The 22391-nt window shown below is 37.1% G+C and overlaps 1 long non-coding RNA gene across 1 annotated transcript; it reads right to left on the bottom strand.

The window, feature by feature from the left end:
- Positions 1-8433: 8433 nt before the first annotated feature.
- On the bottom strand, positions 8434-21782 carry LOC143653902 (uncharacterized). Its single transcript, XR_013161604.1, has 3 exons — positions 21202-21782; positions 13060-13301; positions 8434-9823 (listed from the first exon to the last, which is right to left on the bottom strand). It is a non-coding gene; the product is annotated as an uncharacterized LOC143653902 (long non-coding RNA).
- Between the last annotated feature and the right edge of the window lie 609 nt (positions 21783-22391).

Genomic DNA, 22391 nt, shown 5'->3' with positions numbered 1-22391 from the left:
CTGGGCATTGCCAAGATATCCCTTAAGATTGACAGTATGATTAAATGAGATGGAAGAGTTGTAACTAACAAATTATTATGACTAGTGATTCATTATATAGATATTTCATTTTAGCTTCTGGTGTATTAGAAGAGCCAGAAGGAAATACCTGAAATTGTTGAACTATAGTCCTGTAGCCTTGATCTTTGCTAATGATGTATAACTATCTTATGACTTGTGATTGTAAAAACCTTGTGACTGACACCCCTCTATCCATGTGTGGGTAGATGAGTAACAAGATAAATACATGTATGTAAAAAATATGTTGGGAATAAGGGAAAAAGTACTATATAAACTATGAACAATAATTAATAGTACTACTTTAATAAGCATTCGATTATAACAAACATAACTATTATTTTCAAAAAATAGTAGAATTTTTTTTAAAAGGGCTGTCAGAAATTGTAATATATCTTCCTCAACAATGTAAGTGTTGGTGATATGGAGGTATATGGAAATTCCATATTTTATGCATGATTGTTCTGAAAACTCACAACTTCTCTAACAAAAAAAAACTGTAATTAAAAAATATTTCCATCTCTGTATTGAGATTTTCATATTGTTCATTCAGTGTTTTCCTGATATTCTTTAGTTCTTTCTCTGTGTTTTCCTTTATCTTCTTGAGAATACTGAGGATCATTTCTTCAAGTCTTTGTCCACTGTGTCCAAGTCTAATCTTCTTCACTTACAGTTCTTGGATTTTTATCTTGCTCCTTAGGATGGGCCAGCACTTCTTGTTTCTTGGTCTTGTAGTATATTGTTGTTAATATTTTTAAGTTATAGCTTTAAAATATTATATTTTAATATTTTATAACAATATTTAGTGCCTGAGCTATCTGTTCCTGAAGTTTATATCCATCTAGTGATATGGCCATTTTCTTGCATACCAGGAGCTAGCAAAAACAAACAAAAAACCATCTTTCACAGTCTGTAAATTAGTTCTCTGTCTGCTAGTGCACTCCTTCAGAATTTAAATCGCCTATCAAAAAGATCATCCCCAAGCAAATATGAAATGCAGCATCCTCTCTGCCTTTTCTGAACCGGAGTCTTGTCCTAGCTTTATGAACTCCCCATTTACAAGAATTTTAATGCCCCCTCTACTCCCTATGAGATGGACTTTCTTCATCTCCAGGCTGCTCTATTGTATGACTAAAACAGGTAATCCTTTGCCCTGGCCACTTGAACTTAATTGCCTTAGCTGTTTACAAGCTGCTTCTACCTGCAGGGCAAGTTCTGAATGCGACCCAGAGAGGAGCTTCCTGGTTCAGTCTTTCAGGCTGATAGGTTGACACCAACATACAGGCATCCCAGTATGCGTATACGAGTTACTTTGCTCCCTCCAGAATGGGGCCAGAGACTCACAATGAGAGTATAGACCTGTTGTATACTGTCCTGGAGAATGGATAAGAAAGGGGCCTGCAAGAGTACCATGAGCTTCTCCTACCATTTTTAAAACTATGTTTTCTTGATTCAGCTATTGCCCACTTATTACAACCCTTTCACTGCTTTCCAGAGTTTGGGGGAAGATGGTTCTGTCAGTTTCGACTAGTTGTTTAAAGATTTTGTGGGGGGACGGGATCCTGGAGAGACTTACACCAGCATCTTACATATTTCACAAGAAATTTTTGGGAAAGTACAAGTTCAAAGGAGCCACCACAGTGAAATCTAATGCTGCACATTTTAGGAGGGAAACTTGTATGTTTTATTATTTGGAAAGTTTCTTTCCAAACCTGACTTTGAACACTAAAGCAACCTCAAACATTTATTTTGGTGACTTTCTTTCTAAGGAAAATAAATATTTACACAATCAGGTATATGTGTGTGTGTGTGTGTGTGTGTGTATATATACACACACACACACACACACATACACATTCCATTTACATATATAAATGGAAGCAAGCAAGAGAAACAACAATATGTGTTTACAAAGACAGCTTATATAGAATTTATGTGCTAGTACCTAGAAAGGGCTGAAAGAAGAGTTGGAACATAGTTAGAGGCAAGAGGCAATGGAGACTGAGATCCATTGCAATGCTTGCCTGTGGATATTTAAGAACAAACATGATTATTACAGGTGACCGAGAACTATGAAAACCTTGCCTTGGGGCTTTGTACTTTGTAAGTGGGAAGAAATACGACAAATCTTGTTTAACTAGACAAAAGACCCAAAGCACTGTATTGAAGGAATTCTGTTTTATACATAGTACTTGTTTATAGCTTTAGCTGTGGTTTTATGTTAAGGTTGATAAATCATTTTTATGTATTTAATTAATAAAATCAAATTTGAACAGATTGTGTCGATGGTTCTGTGATTTATCTGGGCAAGCTATCTTTGTAACAGATAAGATAGTTACAAAAATTTTAAAGTTATATTTTAAAAATATAAAAAAGAAACAATAAAGATCTGGTTAATCGCAGATGCAGTAGAGTTGGAGAAGTGAGGCCAGATTTAAGAGATATGTAGATGTTTCAAATTAGCAATATGTGATCATTTGAGTAGCTAGTGGATCATAGTAGAGTGTTGAAAAGCAAGAGTTACAAATGACTCCTGGTATATCACATGGCCACTATTCGGGAGATGTAGAGGACAATGCAGGCTTCAGAGGAAAAATAACAGATATGAGCTTCTATGAGGACTATCTTGAAAGTGATGATAATAAAAGCAGTTATCATGGTTACCATTGCCAGTTATTCAGCATGTGTCAAGTCTATACTAAATGTTTTAAATACAATATTCTATATAATCTTCACATGTATTATTATTTCCATTTTGCATATGAGAAACTGAGATTTGCTCATTTGCCTTAGTCACAAACCTATTAAGTGATGGAGTCAACATTCACACCCAGGCAGTCTGTACAGATTCAGGTGATGGCCCAAAGAATAATTTTATATGGCAAAAAAAAGAACATATATGATACACTGAACATATATGATACACAAAACAAGCAGCCCAAGAAAACTAAAAGCAAGCTCCATAAAAATGTTTTTATCTGAAACTATCTAAACCTGCCTGGTCCCATACTTTTTTGAAATTCACATAAAGTTTTGCCATCTGAATCTCATGATTCACATCCAAACTCAGGATATTGTGCTTAAAGATCACAAAACCCCCTTTCATTTATAAAATTCTGATATGCAATGGAAAAAAATTGCTGAAAATCCTTACACAAGAAATACCTTGCAAGTTCAGAGAAGTAACATCACAGGGCAGTATGGATTTTTAATGACCAGCAGGTAAAGTTATTGCCCTAAAGGTAAAATGTTCTTGTATCAATAAAAAAAAAAAAAAAAAAAAAAAAAAAAGGGTGGGCCACGGTGGCTCAGCAGGTAAGAATGCTTGCCTGCCATGCCCAAGGACCCGGGTTCGATTCCCGGTGCCTGCCCATGTAAAAAAATAAAATAAAATAAAAATAAAAATAAAAAAATTTTCCTCCTTATCATCTGATTAAAGCCATTACATGAAACTATTCTGAGGCAGAGCAAAAAAAAAAAAAATGAACCAAACATTTTAGAAAGAAGCTTAGTCTTACTAACATTTTTCAAACCAGGCAACCTTCCAGGACCTTGAGGTGCCATTGCATGGAAATGAACATGTTCTTTGGGGCCAGCTCATGTTCATATATTCACAAGCCTGCCCTTCAGGCTTTCGATAGTTAATTGTTGACAATGATGTAATAGTTTCAAGTATTCTTTCTCTTGACTCAGCTCTAAGCATTTCTAATTATTTATATTACCAAAAACAAAAATGGTCTACTTACCAACATATTTACATATCTAAGAGTAAACTCTTACAGAGGTAAAAGCAGCTGAACTTCTCCATGAGCACTTTCATCTATGATTGTTCATATCACAATTAACTAATAATGTCCATGTCAACAAAACCTGAGTTGAAATTTGGCTATAAAATTATACCATCTCATTTGTTGAATTTTGGCTGATTTTAAGGTAAATGTCAAATGATTTCTATAAATTAGAAGTGGTAGTTTATTATAAGATTCTTCTGGGAAGGTGCATTGCCTTCCTTAGATCAGACAGTCAGCAAGACAGCTTGTGTCTGTTGCTAGCCCTGTTTTGTGGTATCTATGTCAGTTTCTTATCATGCCAGTCAAGAGCAATCAACATAATCTTTAGAGCAATCAACATAATCTTTTGTCAGACAGCTTCTTTGTCAGCTTCTAGGGACCTCTGGGCTTTATAGAAACTCATTTATTGTTACATAAATGCATTGTTACATTATTGTGGCATATTAATTGCTAAGACATCAGTAAAAATATTCTAAGAGCTTTGTGTTCGAAAGAATCATTTCAAAAATCCACTTGCTCCAGAATAAACTCAAGGGAGAATTTTAATAAACACTTGGCTGTTCATTAATAATCAAAATAAAGAATGCTATTCACTCATTGTTTGCTCATTTGTTCTTTCATTATTTCTCCACAGTAATACAATGGTGATGGCTTTCAAAAAGAAGAATATGAGAAGGAAATTCTCTAAAATGGATTTCAGCTTTGTATCTGTTTTTATGATAGGAATTTAGTCTTCCACTCAAACCTTTTCTTACCATGAAGAAATACACATGTTTTATATTCATGGAACAATCTTTATTGTGATAACTTCTGCATTTCCCTCAATGTGTAATATATGTCATTATGAAAAGCTAAGCTTTTCTAGGGGAAAAAAATCATCCTTTTTACTATATGGGCTGAATTCTTTAAATGGTCATTAAAATGCATAGAAAATTCTGTCATCTATTGCAAGGTCTAAGTCTGATTTGTATGAGAATGGCTTTGGATATGAAAAGGTTTGTTTCATGGAATGTCAGGACCATGTCAGAACTTTGTTGATCACTCACTCAAGACTTTCAAATCACCCTTAGTTGAGAATCACTGACCTATGTCAATAAGTTAGCATGTTGAAAATGGAGCACTTTATTTAAGAAATTGGGGAGTAAAGACACAACTTCCTATCACTTCATAAGAGGTATGAAGAGAGAAAAGAAAACTAGTGAGAGAAAAGAAAAATAGGCTCTGTTTCTTGATCTTGAGAAAACTAGCCTCATAGAATTAAATATAAGTAATCTCCCTTAAAACTTCCTTCAAGCCCTCTAAGCATTACCTATCTTATGATGGACTTGAATAAGTGGTGATACTACTGGAATGTCTTGCACTCTAAGGGTAAAATAAATTATGAATCAACTAACAATGAAAAAGTAACACCATCACCTTGCTGGAATGGTTCATTTTAGTATATTCATTCTTCAGATATATGGAGCCTCCTATCGTCCATTTTGTCCACAAATGCATAAAATATAATAGTAAATCAGTTATGGATTTATAATGCATAAACATGTAATTTGTGATAAGAAGTACATAAAGGTAAGGCGATGGAGAAGTATAGGGACATAGTTTATATACTATTGGAGTCAAATTGGTGTCAAAGCAAACCAGATTTGAGAAACTGAATTTAAGCTCCCAATGATAACTAAAAAGAAAATATCAAAGACTATGCAAGCTCATAGAGACAGAAATTAGATTACAGGTTGTCAGCAGGAGAAGTATGGATTTAATACATTATGGGGGTAGGATTTTGGTTTGGAGAGATGGAAAAGTTTTAGTAATAGGAGGTGGTGAATTGAACGTAAACATTGTGAATATGATTAATTTCATTGAATGATATACTTGGAAGTGAGTGAGATAGGAGAGTTTCTGTTGTATATATGTTGCTACATTTAAAAACAAAAAGAAGATGCAGAAGAAGGAGGAGGAGGAGGAGGAGGAGAATAGAAAGAAAGAGCAACTAAAGAGACAATGGCAATTAAATTAAATGCAATACATGAACCTGGATGATATCTAGCAAGGGCAGAAAAAAGGTTCAAAGGTACGTAATTGGGACATAGGAAAAAACTGGAACATAGGCTGTAAGCTTTATACAAATGTTAAATTTCATGAACTTGATTGAAGTGGTTGCATGGGTGAGTGTCCTTGTTGTTGGGAGATGTACATGGCAGTGTTGGGTGTTCGGGGTGCAAGATATGTGCAACCCATACTTAAGTGTTCAGAATATGGATTGGTGGATAGATAGATGGACAATCAGATGGGTAGGTTATGGATGGATGGAGTGATGTAGTGATTTAGCAAATGTGGCAGAATGATGAGATTAGTGGAACTAGGTATCTGAGGGTTGGGAATGTGTTGGAGTTCTCTGTATGGGATTTGTATTATTTTTGTAACTGTCCTGTGGCTTTGAAAATATTCCAAGATAGAAAAAATTAAAAAAAAAAAACAAATCTTAGTAACAAATGGCAGTGATTGTAACACAACATTCTGAATATAATTAATGCCACTGAATGATACACTTAAAAATGGTTAAATGGGAAATTTTTTGTCATATTTAGGTTACCACAATTTTTTAATTGTGACAAATAAACCTAGCCCAGAAACACATATAGATAATTAGTGAAAGAGAAAGAAAGAGAAGACAGGAAAGAGAGAAAGGGAAGAAGGGAAGGAAAAAGCGAGAGACCTCTGCTCCCCAGAAATACAGTAGATTTTCTTTCTAAGCACATAAGAGATTCTTATAAATATTGGATTGCAGAAGGTCATAAAAGGAAATTTCAACAGATTTCAAAGAAAAATCAATGTCATATAAGCCTCTTACTACAATGCAATTAAACTAGAAATCTATAAGAAATAATTTTAAAAGATTGAATTAGGAGATTTTAAAATTCAATCCTAGTGAACTATAGAAAAATTAAAGTATTAGGTATCAATACCTGTGGGACAGAGTTAAAAACAGGCATGGGGGTGGGCCACAGCGGTTCAGCAGGCAGAGTTCTCACCTGCCATGCTGGAGACCCTGGTTCAATTCCTGGTGCCTGCCCATGTTAAAAAACAAAAAAACAACAACAACAAAAAAACAGGCATGGAAATATTTGCTTCTGTTTAGGATGTAGAATGTCTCAAGTGACCATTGCTGCCACCCAACAATGAGAACACACTGGATAAGCTAAAAAATCATAGTTGTCTGAAACTCTTCAGAAAGCTAAAAACATACAATGAAAATAAAATAACATGAACTAAATTCCAGAAAGTTGCAACTCTGGCTTGAAAAAAAGAGACCCATGGCCACTGTCATTGCTGATGGATCAACAGAAGAAAAAGGAATCTTCTATAGATGGAAATAAGGAAAAACAGCTGAACTTTTAATGAATATTTAATGTCACATATAGCACATACATGCTGACATGAGATATTAGAATACCTAGGAGCTCAAGCCGTAGAATAAGTCTTTACCACCAACAAACTCACTCCTACAGATCTTCACTGAAAGTATGGGGTAGTACCTGGAGGCTAGGGACAGGCAGAATTGTTGAGAGAGATCCCCTGAGGTACACTGGGTCTTCCCAGAGAGCAAGGCAGTACCTTCTGAAGGCTGGGAGTGGGACAGAAGAGTTGTTGGAGTTATCTCTGAGGTGCATGGATGTTGCTTCCCAAGGACCGGAGCACAAAGGATATTAAAGAGTGACGAGAAAGAGACGGGATCAGCGATAATAGACAACAGACAACAGACAACTTTATTCTTAACCAGATCCAGCCTATATACTGCAGGGTGACAAAAGGCATGCACGTATTTCCAGAGGGAACAGAGTGCTTATTTTTCAGTGCTGTCTTCCTTCATACTTAACATAACCATTTAGGGTAAAGAGTCTCTTCCTCCCAGACTGTTCTACATAATCTCCACAGTTTACTACCACCACCACCCTGACGCCAGCTGCTCCCCACAAATTCTGCGGGTCTTGTTTTGACTCTTGTTCCTACATTTCCCCCTTTTTATTTTATTAGCCGAAGTGACTGTGCCTGTCTTAGGTTGCCCTTAAGCTCTGAAGGAAGGGTCTTACCCATCATTGGCTACTAGTCAAGCTCTCTGACTTTGATTCGGGAGGGAGCCAAGGACTTTTGCTAGAATCACACTGCTAGTGCGGCTTTGCTTAGTGGTGTGGCTTGCTACTTTGAACATTTGTTGTTTGACACAGTTGAGGAGGAAGAGAAAGGGTATAAACAGCCCAAAACCTAAGCCTATAGTAGTCAAAAAATAATGTGATTTCCACCAGTAAATAGGATTAAGATTTTTTAGCTCTTGGGTAAGTAGTTGTATAACATCATCTCCGTAGGCTATATGTAAATTATTCTGAGATATTTCTAATACTCTTTTTTGTAATTCTAAGATATGGAGACTTAAACTATTTGAGTGCTCCAAAAGATGCCTCTTTATCTTTTCCCATTCTATTTCAGATTGATTATTTCTTAAAGGGGAAATAAAAAAATTGCTCTCATTCCAGTTACATCTTAAACTTCCTAAAAAATTTAAATTATACATTTGATCTCCAATATGAATCAATGCTGTCTCTATGTCATTTAGTCTATTATTAATTTACTCATCAATATAAGATAGACCATGCCATAGTTCACTGGCATTTTTATGCCATTCTTTAACATAATGCTGTGTCTGTATAGTTTGATGCAGTGCAGTTCCAGCAACTGCAGCCACTGTGATAATTCCAATGATTCCAATGACAGCTGCAATAATGAGTCCAATAATGAGTCCAATTTTTACAATACATACTGGAGAATTCCAGGGACTATGAGATTCTTCTATATGTCCCAATTTAAACTGCTCTTGTACTGAGTTAGAGCCTCTAACTTTTCTACAGATAAGGGCCACTGCTCAACCCACAAAGGCTCATTTGTTTTCCAAGTTAAAGGAATGTTATGTCAGCAGTGGGCTCAATTATATATTTGGATAGCTGAGAAAAAGTACATACTGGAGATTGTTTAAGATTAAGTGTCTCATATCTGTTTCTCAATTGTCTTCCTAGTTTTGCCCAGGTTTGAAGATTAACTGTATTTTCTTCTGAAAACCATGGGCAACAATCCTGTACATGACAAAGAAAAGTTTCTAGTTGAGACTGATTAAATTCTGTGCCTCTAGTGGACAGCATAGATTTATAGAGGTTTCTTTCTGCTGAACCTGAACCCCATGTTTTACACCTAGCTGAAAATATCTCCAATTCCCTCCTTACCCTTTTGTAGCTCTATTAGCTCTTTGTAGTATTTGTAGTGGATGTTCCTGGAGCGTCTCCTCACTTTGTGCTTTAAGAGTTCCCCTATCAGATCCCTGTCTGGGCACCAATTGCCCAGTTCAGCTCAAGCAACTGTCCAAACAAGGTCAAAGGGGCAGTGGGAGATTGAGAAAAAACACAACTCAGAGTTTAAGAGAAAGCAGGGGCTAGGTGGTTCATTGCCCGACTGAACACAATGACCAAATAGAAACAGGAATATCTTCCCCATTTTGTTATGCTCCCCGCAAAGCCTTCATAACCAATTTCTATTGCTTAAGATTTAAAACATTACAGCCTTAAGGCTGAAACCAGTAACAATGCTTCTGTACCAAAGAAAAGAGCTCTAGTGACTCTGAAGTCTTTATTGAGACCCCTGTAGTTTTTAACAATGTTTTTAACACACAAACATAGTCCTCCAGCCACCTATTATGATTACCTATTACCCTGATGCTACAAGGAAAATGCTTACTTTTACCAATATGACTCGAGTTCTCTTCTATTGGTTGGACAAACGTCCCTCTAACGAAGAATTTTCCTTGGTTCCTCAATATTGTTTCAGAGTCTTCTTCTTCAGGCCCCACGTTGGGTGCCAGATGTTTCTTCCCTCGGACCGGAGCTCAAAGGATATTAAGGAACGACGAGAAAGATACAGGATCAGGGGGTCTGAAGACAGACAGTAGACAATTTTATTCTTAACCAGATCCAGCCTATATACTACAGGGTGACAAAAGGCATGTAGGCATTTCCAGAGGGAACAGAGTGCTTATTTTTCAGTGCTGCCTTCCTTCATACTTAACATAACCATTTGGGGTAAATATTCTCTTCCTCCCAGACTGTTCTACATAACAATCTCCACAGTTTATTGCCCTGGCCAGCTGCTCCCCACAAATTCTTCGGGTCTTGTTTTAACCCTTGCTCCTACACATGGAGCCATCCCAAAGTGCAAAAGAGCTTCAGTCCAAAGGTTGAGTGCACAACAGAAGAACTGAAATCCCTCTGCTTAGAAGGCAGCAGCTGCTGAAGGCTGGAAGTAGCAGAAACGCTGAGGGAAATCACTCAGGGATTGCAAGCCTCCATTAAGTGCACTTCAGGGGTCCTCAAAGGACTGGAGTCAAAGAAGCATGGCAGAAAGAGATCTCCTGAGACCAAGAAAGTCAAGGGAAGGACTGGAGATCTGAGATTACTCCCTAGCAACCAAAAAAGCTAACAGCCAAGATATAGGGCCTAAAAATATCCACAGTTCTGAAAGCTGGCCGGTGGACTGTAAAGCATAAAGACATCTCAAAAGTTTCTCAGTACTTAGATCCTAGATTTTTCTGAAGGGAAAGTCATAATTCCACCTCAAAATATCTAAAGACAGTGAAAAAATGTACTAGATTTAAGCTGTAACAAAGCCCTGAACTAGCTCAAGTATAAACAGCATTAGCTCAACCATCCACAGCAGTAACTTCACAAAAGTAATACACCTTATTTCAAAGGTAAATATTATTTATTTCAGTCTCTATTGATATTTCCTAAAATATCTGGCCTAATATCAGAAGATACAAAATATAAATAGGTTCATAACAGCATTTCCATTAAAAAAATCTTTTCATAAAAGGTAAAGTAATTTCATTAGAAATAATGAAGATTTGTATATAAAATGGCAGAAGTGGGGCAATAAAGACTGGGAACTCTGGTTTTTTTCTTTCTTACTAAAGAAGAAAATGCTAATTGATTCCCATTTTGTTAATACTAAAAATTTTCTGCAATATATGGTATTGACAAAAAGTACTTAAAACTCATCAGCTTGTTTTCCCTCCTCTTGGTATTGGATTTTCTCAAGTTACATGAAAAACTTGGGTCCTCAGATTCATGCTTGAATTTCACATCAGCATCAGGAGCCAGAGATAAGCCTCAAGTGCTTTAGTGTCATCAGAATTCCCCTGAAGAGGAAACAGAGCTCAAAGATGGAAAGAAAACATTCATGTGTTTCAGCAAAGGTTATGCCTACCGGAGAGGTGAGAAGTATTTGCTGCTTCAATGAGTCAGATTAAATTCACCAAAACAGATGGGGGTGAACAGGCTTTAAAAATATTTGCTTAAACAAACCATGTCCCTTACATGGCTTCTTGTGGCTTTCTTTCCTGATGATATCCCTTGTAAGTGCAAACTTCAGCATCCCCATTCAGTCCAATTGTCAGAGCTTGGTAGGAAGGTTACATAACTGCCTTTGGTGAGTGAGAAAATTTGTTTTATTCCACACTGACCCACCAAGCCTTCAAAGGATAAGTCAATATAAATTTATAGAGGGCAGAAGCTGTACTTTGTACAAGGTGACATATATAAGGAAACTAAATTTTGTTCTATCAGATGAACAGGAAAACTTTTCATAAGCAGGCAGGTGCCTAAGAAGTATGTAAGAGAGTAGCCATTACTATGCTAATTTTTATATGATGTCTTTGAAACACAGCCCTAACATTGTCCAAATTTGTGTACAATGCATTGTCTTCTCAGCTACATTCTTTGGATGATGAGTAAGGCATTTGCTGGAAGATTGGTATATTTCTACCCACCCAAAAGTGCCTGATGACAATGACATGCTCAAGGTGCAGCTGTTTAAAATGTGATGCTTTTAAAGAAGAGTAATAACAATGTCATAATAATATTAATTAAAATATTACACTTAACTATGGGTAAAGCCTCATTTGAAGGTCTTTTTATGTTTTTATTCATTCAGTTCTCACTACAGTCTTATGTTTTGATTATGTAATTATTTCTGATTTCCAGATGAGGCCATTGAGGCACACAGAGATTTAGTAATTTATTCATGGTCAAACAGGTAGCAAGTGGCAGTGCAGAGATTCGAACTTATGCAACATGACTTGGGTCTTCTCCTGCTAACCTCTATACAATACTGCATCATGTAAAACACATGCTAACACGTATGCTCACATTGGCACTGGTGTATGATAATGCATCCAGATACAAGGTGGTCACAAAGAAGGGATGCCAAAATTAGCCCAAGGAATTTCCCCTTCCACCAGAGACCATTTTGATCGAAACTCTTAATTGTGGATGACACCCATTTTTATATTCCCTGACTAAATATTTCTCTTTAAAGCCAGACATATATCCAACTTGGATATTGAATAGGCATGTCAAACATAACATATCAAAATGAAAAAAATATAATTTACTCCACCACCTCCTTCCTCATTAAGATGCTCCTAATGCAGTCTTCCGCATCTCAATAAATATTATCTCTACCATATTCAAGATAAAATCCTGGTGTGGTGGACAGCTTTCAACATGATTTTCAATGATCTTTGTTTCTGGTATTCATGCCCCTGTGTACTTCCCTCCGCCTGAGTGCAGACTAGACTCAGTGACTTGCTTCTAGTGAACAAAGTACAGAAAAAAGGATGGGATGTCATTCTATGATTAGTTTACAAAAGACATATGTGGCTTCTGTCTTACTAGCAGTCTCTCTCTGTTGCCCCTTCTCTCTGATGAAACAAAGCGGCTTTATTGTGGGATGCTTCATGCCCACATGTTGAGGAATCAAAAAAGACCTCCAACCAAAAGCTTGCAAGGAACTGAATCCTGCCAGCAATCACTTGATTGAGCCTGGAAGCAGATCCTTCCCAGTTGGTCCTTAAGATAACTGCAGGCTTTAGAGAGACCCAGAGCCAATTTAACCAAACCCACATTCCTGGCACACTGAAACCATAAGATAATTAATGGTGGTGTTTTAAGCCACTAAATATTGCTGTAATTTGTTGTGCAGCAATAGATAACTAAGATGCCTGGAGAAATCCTTAACTCCTCTTGTCCTCACACCAGACATCCAATCTGTCCACAAAATATTGTTGGTTCTTCCTTAAGGAGATAGCTAGAATCTGACCAATTCTCATTACCTTCACAGAGACATCCTTAACCCAGGTCACTCTAGTCTCATTCTGGAGCACTGGAACGGGCCTTTGCTTCCTTAAGTCTCTTCTCAATACAACATCAGACTGATTCTGTTAAACATAAACCAGGCCTTACAGTAATGGTAGCCAACTGGATCCCTGCTCCGTCGACACTGCAGGCAAGGATCCTGCTTGCCTTCTACATCATCAGATCTTCAGTCACTCATGAACCAAGGCCAAGACCAAGTCTGTGTATCAAAAAACAATAAAAGGTCCAAGAATATAAGACTTTCTGGGAGAGGCACCACCTCCTAGAACAGAGAAGACAGCTGTTGACCAGGACCAACCTAGAGCTTACACTATTGCATCCCCACTTACACCCGCTGCAGTTCCTCTTCAAAGCTGACAAAATGGGTTATATGCTCTTAAAAGGCGGTTCATGGCAAAGGAAGGAAATCAAAACTTTCAAAGATTTCCAATTTTCTGCATTTGGCACAGGGCTGCTTATAAAGATTTCTGCACTGAGTGCCCAGCAGCACTAGATTTCTAAGAAATGTGAGTAAAATTTCCCCATAAAACTAATTTAGTTGATTATATTTCAGCCACACAATCCACTCAAAATTCCAAACCAGGAGTCTAACTTTATGGGGTAAATTTTCCAATCAGAATTTAAATGGTCAGCAGAGAAAGTACTGAACTTAGAAGAGAGCAATACTGCAAGGCCACAGATGTGCTTACCATCAAAAATGACACAATTATAATTTTGCAATTTATCTGCTCACAGTTTCACAATTCGAATCTTAAGATATCAAAGAATGGGCGGGCCACGGTGGCTCAGCAGGTAAGAATGCTTGCCTGCCATGCCCAAGGACCCGGGTTCATTTCCCGGTGCCTGCCCATGTAAAAAAAAAAAAAAGAAATCAAAGAATAATAAAACATACTATGGAGGCATACGTGTAGGAGTATATATGAAAACAGGAATAATATTTACAAATAAAATGCTGAAAAAGCATGCATAAAGAATACATTGGTGCTAAATGAATTGAAGATCACAAAAGGTCTGCTGTTATCTTAAGAATGAAGGAGAAACAAAATTAGCATTTCTAATTACAAAGAATCAGTGAAAAATCTATGTTAAATTTATATGAATCATGAAGTAAAAAATACCTACTTATTGATTTTATAATACTGTACAGGTAATCAATATCAAATTTGGTATAAACTTTAAATATTTTTAAACTGCTATTTTATGGTATTCCCTTTACACATGTATGTCCAAATAGGAAACAGATTATGCATTCATCAGTCCCAAATGCCAGAGGCTCTCCATTCTGCTCAGTAGAAGCCAAAGTCCATTCAGTGGCCCACAGTGCTGTATAGGGAACAGGGTCCAGGGACCCCATGAGTCTTCTCACATCGTTTCCTCCTACATTCCCTCTTGGCTTGCTCTCCTCTGACATATTGGCCTTGTTTTCTGTGAACAGCCCAAACTTCCTCAAGGCTTGTATCCTTGCTGTGTCTTCTACCTGGGACTCTCCTTCCCGGACACCAGCACAGCTCCCTCCCTCCTTCCCTCTTCCATTTTGCCAAAAATGCCATCTTGATAGTAAGGCCTTTCCTGACCACAGAGTGCCCACTCCTCATCCTTGATGCCCCTCTCCCCTTCTAGAAAGATATCCTCTAGCCGCAGCCCTCCCTGATGAACCCATCGAATCCTCTGAGAGCAGTGTAATTTCTCCGTTTCCTTTCCAGGTTTGCATATTTGCCATGTGGTCCCAAATGACTGTGTAGGTCTCTTCTGACATAGCTGTGCGCCAACACCAGTGTCTCTCCTCCTTTTTATCAAAAGAAAGCCCTGAGGGAAGTGCAAGGGTAATTCAGTGGTAAAATTATCCCTTGCCTTGTGGGAGACCCACTTCAATTCCCGGCCCATGCACTTCCCCCAAAACAAAATAAATGAACAGACTTCCGGAGAAGATGGCGGCTTAGTAAGACGCGCGGGTCTTAGTTCCTCCTCCAGAAAAGCAACTAAAGCAACAGAAACAATACAAAACAGCTCCCGGAGTCACGACAGAGACCAAAAAAGACAGCGTACCCCATTCTGGAACGGCTGAACGGGTAGGGAGAATCCACTGCTGTGAGATACCCGAGGGGTGCACGTTTTCCCGGCTGGGGTGGCTGGCGTCTGGGGTCCCCTCCACGCACGTGGCTCCCCGGTCTGACTGGGAACATTGGATAGCGGGGCCCTCCCGTCACGCTTGGCGTCTCGGGCCAGCTGGGCAATTTGGACCGGCACTCCCCCAAGCCACGGCCAGCGACCCCCGCCTCCACGCGCGGTTTCCCGGGCCGACTGCCTCGCAGACAAACGACCGCCACGAGCGCCACCTACTGGGCAGGAAAAGAAAAACAGAGCCCAGAGATTCCACAGAAAAACCTTTCAACCAGCTGGGTCCCACACCCAGGGAGATCTGATCAAATGCCCAGACACCAGCAGAAAATAATGGATGACGCTCGGAAAATTGAAGATATGGCCCAATCAAAGGAACAAACCAATAGTTCAAATGAGATACAGGAGCTGAGACAACTAATGCTGAATATACGAACAGAAATGGAAAAACTCTTCAAAAACCAAATCAATAAATTGAGGGAGGACATGAAGAAGATATGGGCTGAACAAAAAGAAGAAATAGAAAATCTGAAAAAACAAATCACAGAACTTGTGGGAGTGAAGGACAAAGAAGAAAAAATGGAAAAAACAATGGATACCTACAATGGTAGATCTAAAGAGACAGAAGCTACAATTAGTGAACTGGAGGATGGAACAACTGAATTCCAAAAAGAAACAGAAACTATAGGGAAAAGAATGGAAAAACTTGAGCAGGGAATCAGGGAACTGAATGACAATATGAAGCGCACAAATATACGTGTTGTGGGTGTCCCAGAAGGAGAAGAGAAGGGAAAAGGAGGAGAAAAACTAATGGAAGAAATTATCACTGAAAATTTCCCAACTCTTATGAAAGACCTAAATATACAGATCCAAGAAGTGCAGCGCACCCCAAAGAGAATAGACCCAAATAGGCGTTCTCCAAGACATTTACTAGTTAGAATGTCAGAGGTCAAAGAGAAAGAGAGGATCTTGAAAGCAGCAAGAGAAAAACAATCTGTCACATACAAGGGAAACCCAATAAGACTATGTGTAGATTTCTCAGCAGAAACCATGGAAGCTAGAAGACAGTGGGATGATATATTTAAATCACTAAAAGAGAAAAACTGCCAACCAAGACTCCTATATCCAGCAAAATTGTCCTTCAAAAATGAAGGAGAAATTAAAACATTTATAGACAAAAAGTCACTGAGAGAATTTGTGACCAAGAGACCAGCTCTGCAAGAAATACTAAAGGGAGCACTAGAGTCAGATACGAAAAGACAGAAGAGAGAGGTATGGAGTAAAGTGTAGAAAGAAGGAAAATCAGATATGATATATATAATACAAAAGCCAAAATGGTAGAGGAAAATATTATCCAAACAGTAATAATACTAAAAGTTAATGGACTGAATTTCCCAATCAAAAGACATAGAATGGCAGAATGGATTACGACCCAGCAATACCACTGCTAGGTATCTACTCAAAGGACTTAAGGGCAAAGACACAGACGGACATTTGCACACCAGTGTTTATAGCAGCATTATCTACAACTTCAAAGAGATGGAAACAGCCAAAATGCCCATCAACAGACGAGTGGCTAAACAAACTGAGGCGTATACCTACGATGGAATATTATGCAGCTTTAAGACAGACTAAACTTATGAAGCATGTAATAACATAGATGGACCTAGAGAACATTATGCTGAGTGAGTCTAGCCAAAAACTAAAGGACAAATACTGTATGGTCCCACTGATGTGAACCGACATTCGAGAATCAGCTTGGACTATATCATTGGTAACAGAGACCAGCAAGAGTTAGAAACAGGGTAAGATAATGGGTAATTGGAGCTGAAGGGATACAGACTGTGCAACAGGACTAGATACAAAAACTCAAAAATGGACAGCACAATAATACCTAAGTGTAATGTAACTAGGTTGGAACACTGAATGAAGCTGCACCTGAAATATGGTTTTTTGTTTGTTTGTTTGTGTGTTTGTATCTTTTGTTTTTGTTTTTTTCTTTTTCCTTTTTATATATATATATATTATTAGTATTATTATTTTAATTCTCTTCTCTATATTAACATTCTATATCTTTTTCTGCTGTTTTGCTAGTTCTTTTCCTAAATCGATGCAAATGTACTAAGAAATGATGATCATACATCTATGTGTAAGAATTACTGAGTGCATGTGTAGAATGGAATGATTTCTAAATGTTGTGTTAATTTCTTTTCTTTTTTTTGATTAATAAAAAAATTAAAAAAAAAAAGAATAAAAAAAAAAGATCACAGAAAAAAAATAAAAATAAAAAAATAAATGAACAAAACAAACAAACAGAGAAAAATCCCTGACAAATGATGCTGCACTAACAGGATACTCACACGGAAAAATACTGAAAAGTGACCCCACCATACAGCATACAAAAAAAGAAAAGAAAAGAAAACCCTGAGTCAAAGGAGCAAAATGGAATAGAACTTGTATTTAGGTCTCAGTAAGAGTGTATATTAATGGTTAAAGTATCTCTTTTATGACTCATGTGGACATTGGAAAGAGCAGCAAAGAAAGCCAGGGGCCCTCAGTGCAACAATGGAGACCCAATGATTTCAAGTGCAAGGCAGACACCTTGTCAGTGGAGGAAATATTTCTCATTATGAGGTAACATTGTACTGTCTCTTAAAAATTAATATTAGTCCTTGGAAGAGAAATGATTACTTTAATAGATCATTAATTTAATAACTAATAGTCAATGAATAACTGGCTTGGAGCTCCAACTAGAGGAAGTATTAAAAAGACAACTTGAAGGAAAGATCGTTTTCTGGCTTAATGGGATGGACACAGGTGCTCACCTCCCTACTCTATCTCTACTGCCCACTCCCATGCCCAGCACCTGTGAAATTCTGGAGCAGACAGCATAAATCGTGGGGATTTCTTGAGATTAAGTAGCCCAGATTGTATGGACAAAAGCAGAAAGATCTTCCCAGAAGTAGGTCCATCATTGTGGAAAGGGATTGTAGTCGCAGACTGAGGGGCTTGAAGAAAGGTTGCTTAGGGGACACATGTCAACCTGAAGGCAAGGGAGCCAGGTCAGGAGAGAAGGACATGCCCAGGGACTCCCGTCGTCTGTCCAAAGGAACCAAAAGAGAAACCAGGTTAACTGGAATGCTGGCCTTTAGCTTCTTATAATTCCGTTCTGAAACTGTGCTAATCTTCAGCAAAAAAAATAAAGCACATAAGTGCAACAAAAATATATTTTAATCAAATGCTGCCTAGCAAAATATTTAAATCAAATTTCAACTAAGCAAAGATTATGCTTAATAATATCACCAAATAACTTCTGATATAAGAATATATCTTAACTTGTACCCCAAAATTGTGAAATAATATGTGATGAATCACTTAACTACACTATAATAATAATACTATTATATATATAATAACTATTATTATTATAATACAACTTAACTACTTTAAAATATAGTAGTCAAAATTCTAAAGTTTACCATCAAAGCGAAAAAATAAATGTCTCAACACCATCATCAGCTAATTGTTCCAGCAGTTTCTACACTGCATATTTGCAACACTAAATCAATCCTCACACATTCAAACAAAATCAATGAGAGCCACAAAATATATATGGGCCACTTATGCATCTACTGGTTCCCACTGCTACTGATGTTGCCACTAAGTTCTTATGTTCTTCTTCCCCTCTAATGGTAACCAACTAAAGTCTCCTCCTCAACTTCTGAACCAAATAGTTGATGTTACAACTTCATTGATGCAATCCCTAAGCCAAAGATTCTCGCGCTGCTGGCAAAAGATGCTTTCTGAATATTTTTAGAATTTTTAATATATTTGCATACCCTTGTTGTTTCACCAATCACTTGAGGAAAATGTGTGTTTAGACCTCAGAAAACTGTGGCAATGGAGCTATGAATGTAAATTTCAAAATAAAATTGCCTCTGCAATTCCATCTACAACTCCATTTCATTGCACATATACCCATCGTAGTATTTTTTTTTCTGTATTAGAAGTCTAGCAGAATTAAACAATCATGTAAAAAAAAATACCTGCTCTCTCAAGAAACAGCACAAACATTGTGGAAAATCAACACCAGGATACTACAAACTCTAGGAAAAGACACGGCCTGTTGAGCCCTTGATTTTGGACTGCCAAAACTACGACAATAAATTTGTTCTTAAAGCCAAACATTCGTGTCATATTCTCATAGCAGACCCAGCAAACTAAGACAGTAAGTGAGAAAGAATGCACAACAATCCATGTGGTCTCACCCACAGGTTGGAGAATGCTGTTTCTTCTAATGGGAGGAGAGAAGGGCCAGAAAGTTTCTGGGTTACAATCAGATTATTTTACTTATAAACTGGTGGAAATGTGTGATTCTATATATCTTTCTAGTGGGCATATCTCATAACTCGGCAATGAAAGAGAATATTAACAGTAATGGTAAGGCTTCTTTTTTAAAAAAAAATCTCTTTTGACTTTTGGTGATGTAAGGAAAATGAACTCCACCTGAATAATTAAAAATACAAATAAGAGTTAAAATGGCTGCTTGTCATAATGATGTAGAAAAATGGCCTCCAAAAGTCCAGATATCCCATTATAGGGGGAAGATGAAAATTTCCTGTGATGAAAAGTTTGCTCCCTTGTTTAATTTGGTTCTGATGAAAAATAATCTGGAATTCAAGCTCAGAGCAGACAAATAATGGATAAATGAAGTTTTTAACCAACTGAGCCATTTATTTAGATAAGAAAAAAAAGGGCACTTATCTTTTAAATGTCACACTCATTTCAGACATTTTGCTTCACTGATTTTGGGAAGTAAGACATTTATGTTCTTTTATGGGCTTTTCGATAAGACTTTATATGAATGTGTTACACTACGCAATTGCTTTATTGTTAGCACAGCCCTTATATCAGTGAAAGAGGACTGTAAGTTACAATTAGCATTTCTTCCTATATCCCAAAATTTCTGGCATATTTTCTTTGGGAGACTTTAAGACCTCATGGCTGCTTTTGATCAAAGAGACTATTAATTTTACCCAAATCAACAGCTGAAGTTAAGTGTAAATGAATTTAACCTCCTGGGTCAATACAAAATTCTCATTTTCAAATATTAATGTTTATTGTTTTTTGCTTATTACCCAAATAAATATATTTGAACAATGGAGAAAATTTAGATAATATGTGTATATTTAAACAGAAAAAAAAACAAAAGGAGTATCATTTAAATCCTACCAACAGAGATAACCAGCAATATAACATGTTGGGCTTTTTCTCTTCTCTTTACTTATTATACTTTTCCAAACATTTTTTAAGAAATGAATAAAATAATTATTTTATTTCATATTTTTTGTTCATTACTTGCTAGTTAACTCTAACTACATATTGTGAATTCATTCCCAATCCATTATCTATTCATTTATTAAAGCATTTTAGTAGCTACATAGCATTCTATTGTATGGGTATGCTATAATATATTTGACTACATAATTAGGTATTTGTAATGATGCTGGATGAGTCAAAAAAAAAAGTATGATTTAAACTGCGTTCTAAACGAATTTGACCACTTCACCTCTATTTGCTGAAAATCATAAAATTGTTAAAGATTTCAAGTTATCCACCAAAATCCATTCTCCTCTCATTCATGGAAATATAGCTGGGGAAATATATCTCCAAACCACTTTTCCTTATAAGTGTGGAATGTGAGCCGAAGGGCTGTATGCCATTTCTCAGTCTAGACTTTAAAAATTTGCTTATGTGCTTCCCAGCATTCATTTCTCTCACCTACTCCAAGTGAAACCAGGAATTGGCAACAATCCAGCTTTAATCAAGCAGATGACAATATTGACGTGAAAGGAATCTAAGTCCCTGAATGGCTAAGTGAAGATAGCTGTTCCATACTACTCCAGGAAAATTGTGAGGGAGAGAAAATGGCTTTTTGATTCTTTAAGCTATTATATTACTGGTTACAAAAGCAAACACACCTTCTATTTATCCACTGGTGGCTTAACCACAGCAAAATGGTAGTCTCCTTTCAGCTTAGTGTGAAATCCAGGGCATATTAGAACTTCCTCTTCTGAAGGTTTTAGCATAGTTTTCAGGAGAAACCAATCATAATTTCCATTTCTGAATCTCTGGCAATAAAGTAGAAGGACAACACTACTTAGTTTGTCTACAAATCAGGAAGGTTCTAAATGTTTCCTGCTTCCACTGAAGTTATTAACATTTGACAAAACAAGGCAATACCCATCCCACCTCAAAAGGAGGTATACCCTGGTTAGGACCCAGTCCTTTTACTGACATCAAGTTGCTTTTCAAATAATAGTAATACAGATGCTCAAAGAAATCCTGGAAATCACTAAATTCCTTCTTTTCATAAATGCACAAACTGATGTCCAGATAGGTTAAAAGTTTTCTAGACATCACCCAGATGCAGGGGCCATTGTGGAACCAGGATATGAACTCATAAATCCTGATTTCTAGTCAAGAATTCTTTACACTGCCCTAACATGCAAGCCTAAAGAGGAAGAGATTCTTTTCTGAAATTTCTGGCTTTGCATCCATTATATTCAACCATATTCTTTTTTCGCAAAACTTTGCCTTTTTAGTGCCTAAAGTACTGCAGAACAAAGTTTAGGCCCATTTAATCCTTCCAGGCTGAATGATAATCATTCATTCATTTAGCAATTATTACAACCACAGATTTCACACTGGTGAGCAGTATATAGTTCAAGGAAACACACCAATTATAATTTAAAATTCTTAGTGTGATGAACTATGTAAGATAGGGAAAATACAAAGCGTTTATGGTTTTGCATGATTGAAAACCCCAACCTAATTTCGAAGATTATGGAAGGCTTCCTGAAAGGGGTGCTTCAGAACTGTTTTCTAAATAATATGTGCAAGACACCCAAAGAAGAGAGGACAGCAGAGAAAACAGAACAATCAGATATAATGGAACTTTGGTGGAATCCCTGCCTAACATCTGTTGCCATCTCCTTCAAGACCACTACCCTGCTACTCTCCCCATACGCTTTTTCCCATTATCCAATTTCTGTTCCATGTAGAGAGATAATACTCATCATAACCACAAAATACAAAAATCCTGCGTACAGCATGGACTTAAATACAAATATCGGGAAACAACTTCATTTTACTGCCAATTTACATTTCT

Source organism: Tamandua tetradactyla, chromosome 13, assembly GCF_023851605.1.
Source record: "Tamandua tetradactyla isolate mTamTet1 chromosome 13, mTamTet1.pri, whole genome shotgun sequence".
NCBI classification, from domain to species: Eukaryota; Metazoa; Chordata; class Mammalia; order Pilosa; family Myrmecophagidae; genus Tamandua; species Tamandua tetradactyla.
The sequence above is the reverse complement of the archived record's forward strand: the minus strand, read 5'-3'. Positions and strand labels throughout refer to the sequence as shown.